This window comes from Phaseolus vulgaris, chromosome 7 (assembly GCF_051622355.1).
Source record: "Phaseolus vulgaris cultivar YP4 chromosome 7, ASM5162235v1, whole genome shotgun sequence".
NCBI lineage: Eukaryota > Viridiplantae > Streptophyta > Magnoliopsida > Fabales > Fabaceae > Phaseolus > Phaseolus vulgaris.
Genome location: NC_143504.1, coordinates 8,352,955 through 8,360,361, shown reverse-complemented (window position 1 = coordinate 8,360,361; position 7,407 = coordinate 8,352,955).

Sequence of the window (7,407 nt, the reverse complement as noted above, 5' to 3'; positions counted from 1 at the left end):
CAAAAATGAATTTGATGTTTCAATGAAAAAATATTAAAACACAGTCACTTTCTTACTGAAAAAAAGTAAGGAAAAAAATGTGCTTTGTATAAAAAATACTATTGTATACTGGAAAAGGTGCTTCTGATGCACATTGTTATGCGTCTTGCATCTAATTTTAAAATGAATCTTAGAAAAGGATGTTTTAATTTACTAGCTATGTAGCTATAGAAAATTGCTGATGAAATCTATGAATTCTATTGACAATTCTATAACAAAACTAGAAAGGACGTTTATTAACACTTCTAAGTAAAAACCACCTGATAACATGATGCTCTAAAATAAATAGAGGAGAGGTGCTTCACAGTCTGTGCAGAACATAAAATGTTAATAAAATGTACACACGCACAGACCAAGATGCAGAACATAAAATGTCACTAGTTAAAAAAAACCCACAAATCCAACAATACTATTTACGCGAGTTAAATTGAAGAATCAATGTTCTCCAAGAAGACACTCTAGTGCAATTCTTCTCCGTAAATTCCATAATCAATTAATTATTCATGTCTGTCAATAATTATATATCCAACTAATATAGAGTCCAACCAAAGGAATTATTATAGGTTGAGAGCTAAAGCCCATGACATACTGTATCTGCTGGCCTAGAACATTCCGAGTTTCAATCTCAATTATACATAAACTAGTACTTTGACCTGTATAACTCATGGGATATTTAAAAAAAAAAAAAAGAGTATACTTTTTATATAAATTTTGTTTGATAGACAGAAAAATTCGAATAACAACAAAATCATATGGATAATAAATATGAGAACTTACCATATATCATATAACTTTACTTTAAATCAAAATCACTTAATGAATTTTTTTATCATTATGCACTTTATACATTTGCATATGAATATACTACAATTAGAAGAAGTTGTATATCTCATATTTATGATCCAAAGTTATATGTATGAGCCAAGGTTATATGCATTTGTGTTTAAATATTTTTATATATGTTTTTGTAGATTACATTTGTAGTTATAGTAGTTACATTTTCATCTCCATCCAAAATGAGTATTTTTAATTCTTTCTTTTGTTTTGACTCTAGATACTGCAACATATAATTGACCATATATGAATACTGAAAACAGAAGATCAAGTCCAACTTTAAGGAGATATATTTAGGGAGAGATTGACATAGACTCTTATTTATTCACAAAACATAAAGATATCGAGAGTTGTCTTCTTTGAAACTTGAGACAATATCAAATTAGAAGGAATCAAATTCATTCTTGATATGAATATTTGATCACCAATTACATATAATGTTAGTAACACAAAAAAACATTTTTCCCCAAATCATGAACTTGCAACCCTATTTCATTACATAGATCATTTAATGTTTCAGAAAAACATTACATGCACATCAACTTTCAGTTTAAATCGGTGATTGCAAATGTCATTCAAAAACTTTGATGTAAATTATTCACTTGAATTTCTTGATCTTTATTTGATTGAAAAGGTCTATCTGAACTTAGATAAGTTTCTTCTTAACCAGCTATTAAAGATAACACTACAAGAAAATCATGAAATAGAATCCAATATTTAGATAACAAAATAATTAGTTGCAATAGTAACTAAATTAGAGACCATTTTAGAAACTAAAAAAAAATTATTTCTAAATTAGTTTCTATTATTACTAAATATTTTCTAAATTGGTATCTAATTAACAACCAAAGTTTTAACTACCAATTATTTAGTTTCTAAATTTAGTAGCAAAAACTTTGGTTGTTAATTAGGTACTAATTTAAAAACTATTTAACAATAATATAAACTAATTTAGAAACCAATTTTTTTTAGTTTCTAAAATGGTCTCTAATTTAATTACTATTGCAACTAATTATTTTGGCTTCTAAAAATTGATTTCTATTTCATGATATTCTATTAGTGTAAAATAAAGTCATTAACTTCTTCGACACATTTAGTTGTAGGACAAAGAGTTCCTCCATCATAAAAGAAAACTTAGAAGATATCATATTATGCAAAAAAAAAAAAAAATACACAAACTCAACCAATGAACATAAAGGTGATTTCATTGTTATAAATGAAAAGATCTTTTCCTATTTCAATATTGCCTTCAAAATTTTTATTTAAATTCATGTGTCTAATGTTGAGAATCAATAAATTCTTTTATATCTGTTACACTTTCACTTAATTTTGTACCATTTAATCTCATATTTTGGAAAACTTTTAGAAGTTTACAATGTTCCATAATTTAGAGTAGTTTATAGATGACTTCAAAATATCATATTGATGAGCACATTGGTAGTCACATTTAGAACATTTAATTTATCCTTCTAAGACTATAAAAAAAAAATACTTTTATTGGAATTTACCAAATATCAAAATTTTAATTATGAAGGAATTGGAAAAAATGATGAAAAAATGTTTGAGTGGTCAACATAAGATATTCCAACTTAATTTCAATCATAGAAATTTACAATCACTACTATATATAATAATTAATAATTAGTAACATAAAAAAAATTTACTAGTCAAATGTTACTAATAAGATGTAGTATAGTGAATATTTTATGTAAAGTTACATTTGATAAATGTAACGGATATTTTATGTAATTAAAGATTTTTAAGTAATATTTTTACTTTTTAATAGATATATTTATAAAAATATCACTAAATATTTTTAGTAAAATTTATTTAATAAAAAGGTAACATTTTAAAAATGTTACTAAATCTTTTAGTGATGTTTATTTAATAAAAGTAACACTATAAAAGTGTTACTATAATTTTTTATTAAAGTAATTTTTTTTAATATAGAGGCGACATGTTACTAAATTATTTTAATAATATTTAAAAAAATAATATTATAAAAATATCATTAATTATTTTTAATAATTTTTTTTAATAAAGAGGTAACATTTTGATGTTACTATTTTTTTTAGTAAAACAGTAACATTATAAAAATTTCATTAAAATTTTTTAATAACTTCTTTTAATAGATAAATAACATTTAAAAATATTATTAAATCTTTTTAATTATATTTTTTAAAAGAAAATAACATTATAAAAATATTTAGTAAATTGTTTAATTAAAAAATTATACAAATTGTATTGTTTTTATTCTATAAGCCAGACTAGTCATAAAAAGTTGTCAAGACAAATATTTATAGTATTGAAATGAATATTTAATGTTTGAAAAATTTAACATGTTTGTCACTTTTATTTAATATATATTCCTAGCATATATAGAACTACATTCTTACAATCAATTCATGTAAGCATTTACTATAAAGCGTACAGTTAAATTCAACCTCTGGAGCTTGAAATGAAAATTGTCATCGGAATATGCCCTGCAGAAGAAGCTAATTGAATTGGAAGCATATGGTTTCGGTCTCTAATAGCAACCTATGATTCTTGAGTAACAGAATTTTAACAATTTTCACTTTTCCAGTTATGGCAGCCAAACAAAGTGTTGTGTTCACTTTCACTTATATACCTATTATACACTATATAACAGTTTTAAATAAAAAAAATTATTTTCTCTTCATTGTCATCACAAATATGTTTTACATAATAATTTATAGTTACGTTATTTCATAATTTTTATCCAATTGTTAATATCATTTAAAGTATCTTTGTGCATTATATAATTTTTCAATATTAATTTAAATACCATTTGGATTGTGATGACATTTTAATACATTGCTTATATCATCAAAGCCTCTCGTCTTTCTTTTTTCTTTGTGATAAAATCTTTATTGAACATCTCAATTAAATTTGTCTAAAGGTTGTGACTAAAGAATTGAATAATTCAAATGTAAGAACTGAACATAAAGCATTTAAAAAAACCATACTATTTAACTCCGGAAAAGTGTCTGGGAGTGGCAGTGGTAGTAGCTCTGCTTCACCCAGATCAATACCCAGCACTCCACTACCTGTACATGCATTTACACCAAAACATATCTCTTCATTAATTCAATGTTATTCATACTATAACACTACATAAATATGATTAAATTTATAGATAAATGAACACATATCGGCATATTTTTATACAAATATATGATCACACATTATTTAACAGTAAACTTTACTCTGAGGCTTGAATTTAGAGCTAGACTCGTAGGGGAAGAAAAAGGAACAAAGAGAACCAATTGCTTAAAAGAAAGAAAAGTCGCCTCAAACAACACACTCACTAAGTCTTAGTTAATGAACATTTGGTATATTTTATTTAAAAGTTAAAGTATAATGATGTAAAGATATACTAAATATTATCATATTTTAAAATCACATAATCATATATAGGATTATGTGTTTCTGCATAATAATAAAACTTTCCAAAATCAGATAAAGGCCAAATAATTATCCCACCATGAACAGATTCATATAATTATCCCACCATAAACAGATTTATATGAAGTAAACTCTTATTAATAACATTGACGAACGTTTCCCACCTTCTCTCACACGTCACATACCAAGATTTTTGTTATTAAATTTAGAATTTAAATAATTAATAATTAAAATTTTTGTAGCTAATTAAATATTAATTTATAAACTATTTTATTAATAATAGAAACTAATAATTTTTATAGTCTCTAAAATAGTCTCTAATTTAGTCACTATAACAATTAATTATTTTTTTTTAAAAATTAATTTATATTTAATATTTTTTTTATAGTGAATGTATAGTAAAATACAAGTGTGAAAATAATTTTAAGAGTCTCTCCTCCTTATTTTTTAAAAAGGGATTTCTAAAATCACCACATCAAACCATATTTTTAGTATAATTTTACTTGAAGAGATATTTTGTAAAATAATTTTAAAGAAAAATATTAACAACAACAAATCTAAGTACACAGACTTGATTTTGCTCTAAGAGAACACCATTTTTGTGTTGTTTACGAAGAGACATATATAGATATATTTAACACAAAAGATATATATTATTTTACTTTTTAAATATTATTTTTCATACGAAATTAAATACAACAAAATATCGTAAAAAAATAAAGTACAATTAAAATATTGACCTGTTTTAAAGTAAGTCAAGTAGTGAACAATAAATAATACAGCACTACCTTTATATGTGAACCTTTTATCTTATAAGAGAACTTTATGTTGAATTTTTTAGCTTTATATGTGACTATTTTATCTTGCAAATTTTTAACAAAAATGTCTAGTTATTGATCTAGATTTAAACTTTAATGACCTTATTCTTATTCGGAATTTGAACTTTAATGATTATTAGTGGTGTGAACCTAAGACTCGTGCAATGGGAACGGTGAAACAATTAGCCCGTTGTTGTTGCCATTAATAATGGATTAGGCTTTTTGATTATTTTTACTATATGGGTCTATGGAATAGGTCAAGCTGTTGCTAGCTAGTGCTTGTAGTGTACAAATTTTAGAAATTTTAATCACTTATTGTTTATTTTGGAGTTATAAATTTCATCACAATTTTGTTGTTAAAAATATACATTACAAAATAATATATTTAAATATTTTTTAAGTTCGACTTTTAAATAATATGGAAATATTATATTTGTCTTTCACTATAAAAAAAATAATTAAATCAATGCTAATTGTAAAAAAAAAAATTAGTTACTATATTAATTAAATTATATATTATTATAAAAATTTTAAAAAATTATTAGTATCTAAATTAGTTTATATTATTAATAAAATTTATAAATTAGTTTTTAGTATTTAATTAGCTACCAAGATTTTAACTACTAACTAATTTATATTTTAAAATTGATAACTAAAAATTTAATAATTAATTAGATACCAATTAGTTAATTAAATATCAATTTAGAAACTATCTTACCACTACAAGAAAATCATGAAATAGAAACCAATTTTTAGAAACCAAAATAATTAGTTGCATAGTAACTAAATTAGAGACCATTTTAGAAACTAAAAATAAATTTAGTTTCTAAATTAGTTTCTATTATTTTCTATTATTGCTAAATAGTTTCTAAATTGGTATCTAATTAGCAACCAAGGTTTTAGAGACTAAATTTAGAAACTAAATAATTGGTATCTAAAACCTTAGTTGCTAATTAGATACCAATTTAGAAACTATTTAACAATAATAGAAAATAATAGAAACTAATTTAGAAACCAATTTTTTTTTAGTTTCTAAAATGGTATCTATTTTAGTTTCTATTATAACTATTTATTTTGGTCTCTAAAAATTGGTTTCTATTTCATGATTTTCTTGTAGTATACATACCAATAATTTTTTACTTTATAAAATAGTACCTCTAATTTAGTGTAACTAATTATTTTCTGTCTTAAAATTGATTTTCACTACAAGAAAATGATGAAATAGAAACCAATTTCTAGATACTAAAATAATTAATTGCAATAGTAACTAAATTAGAGATCATTTTATAAACTAAAAGAAAAATTGTTTTCTAAATTAGTTTCTATTATTGTTAAATAGTTTCTAAATTGATATCTAATTAGCAACCAAAGTTTTTGCTACCAAATTTAGAAACTAAATATTTGATAGTTAAAACATTGGTTGCTAATTAGATATCAATTCAGAAACTATTTAACAATAATAGAAACTAATTTAGAAACCAATTTTTTTTTTAGTTTCTAAAATGGTCTCTAAGTTAGTTACTATTGCAACTAATTGTTTTAGTATCTAAAAATTGGTTTCTATTTCATGATTTTATTGTAATGTTTCACTTTCTAGTAGTGTTTAAGTCATTTTTCATCTTTACAAATAAGAATAATATATTTCAACTTCAAGTTGGTTGAAATAACATATTTATGATTAATCACCAAATTCAATATATTGTCAATTAAAGATTAAGAAATTAATTAATATATATTTAAATTATTATTAATCTCGAAGTATATGAAATTATTGGATGTATGAAAATAATTTTCTTTAAGAAATTCATCCGTTTTTAAACCGAAAGTTACCTTCATTTAAAGTAACATATGTGTTCATGTTTGTAGTACTGCATCGTTCTAATCATTATACCTTAGTTTCTTTAATCATCACGCTTATGCCCATTAGTCAAAATTTTGAAGGAGAATGGTCTCTAATCTGAGTGTATTATCATCCTCTCTACATTAATCAAATGGGATTGAATATTCTTGTGGCTATAATAATTATAGGTTCTCACACTAATATAATTATGATTAAATGAGCTGACACATGATTAAATGAGTTTAATTAATACAGATTACAACAGTAAAGAAAATTTCCTAACCTCATTGTAAGTAACACTACTGTAAAATATGTAAAATATGAAATAGAAACAAATTTTAGATACTAAAAATAATTAATTGTTATACTAAATAAATTAGATATTATTTTAAAAACTAAAAAAAAAATTATTGGCTTCTAAATTAGTTTTTATTGTTGTGAATAATTTTT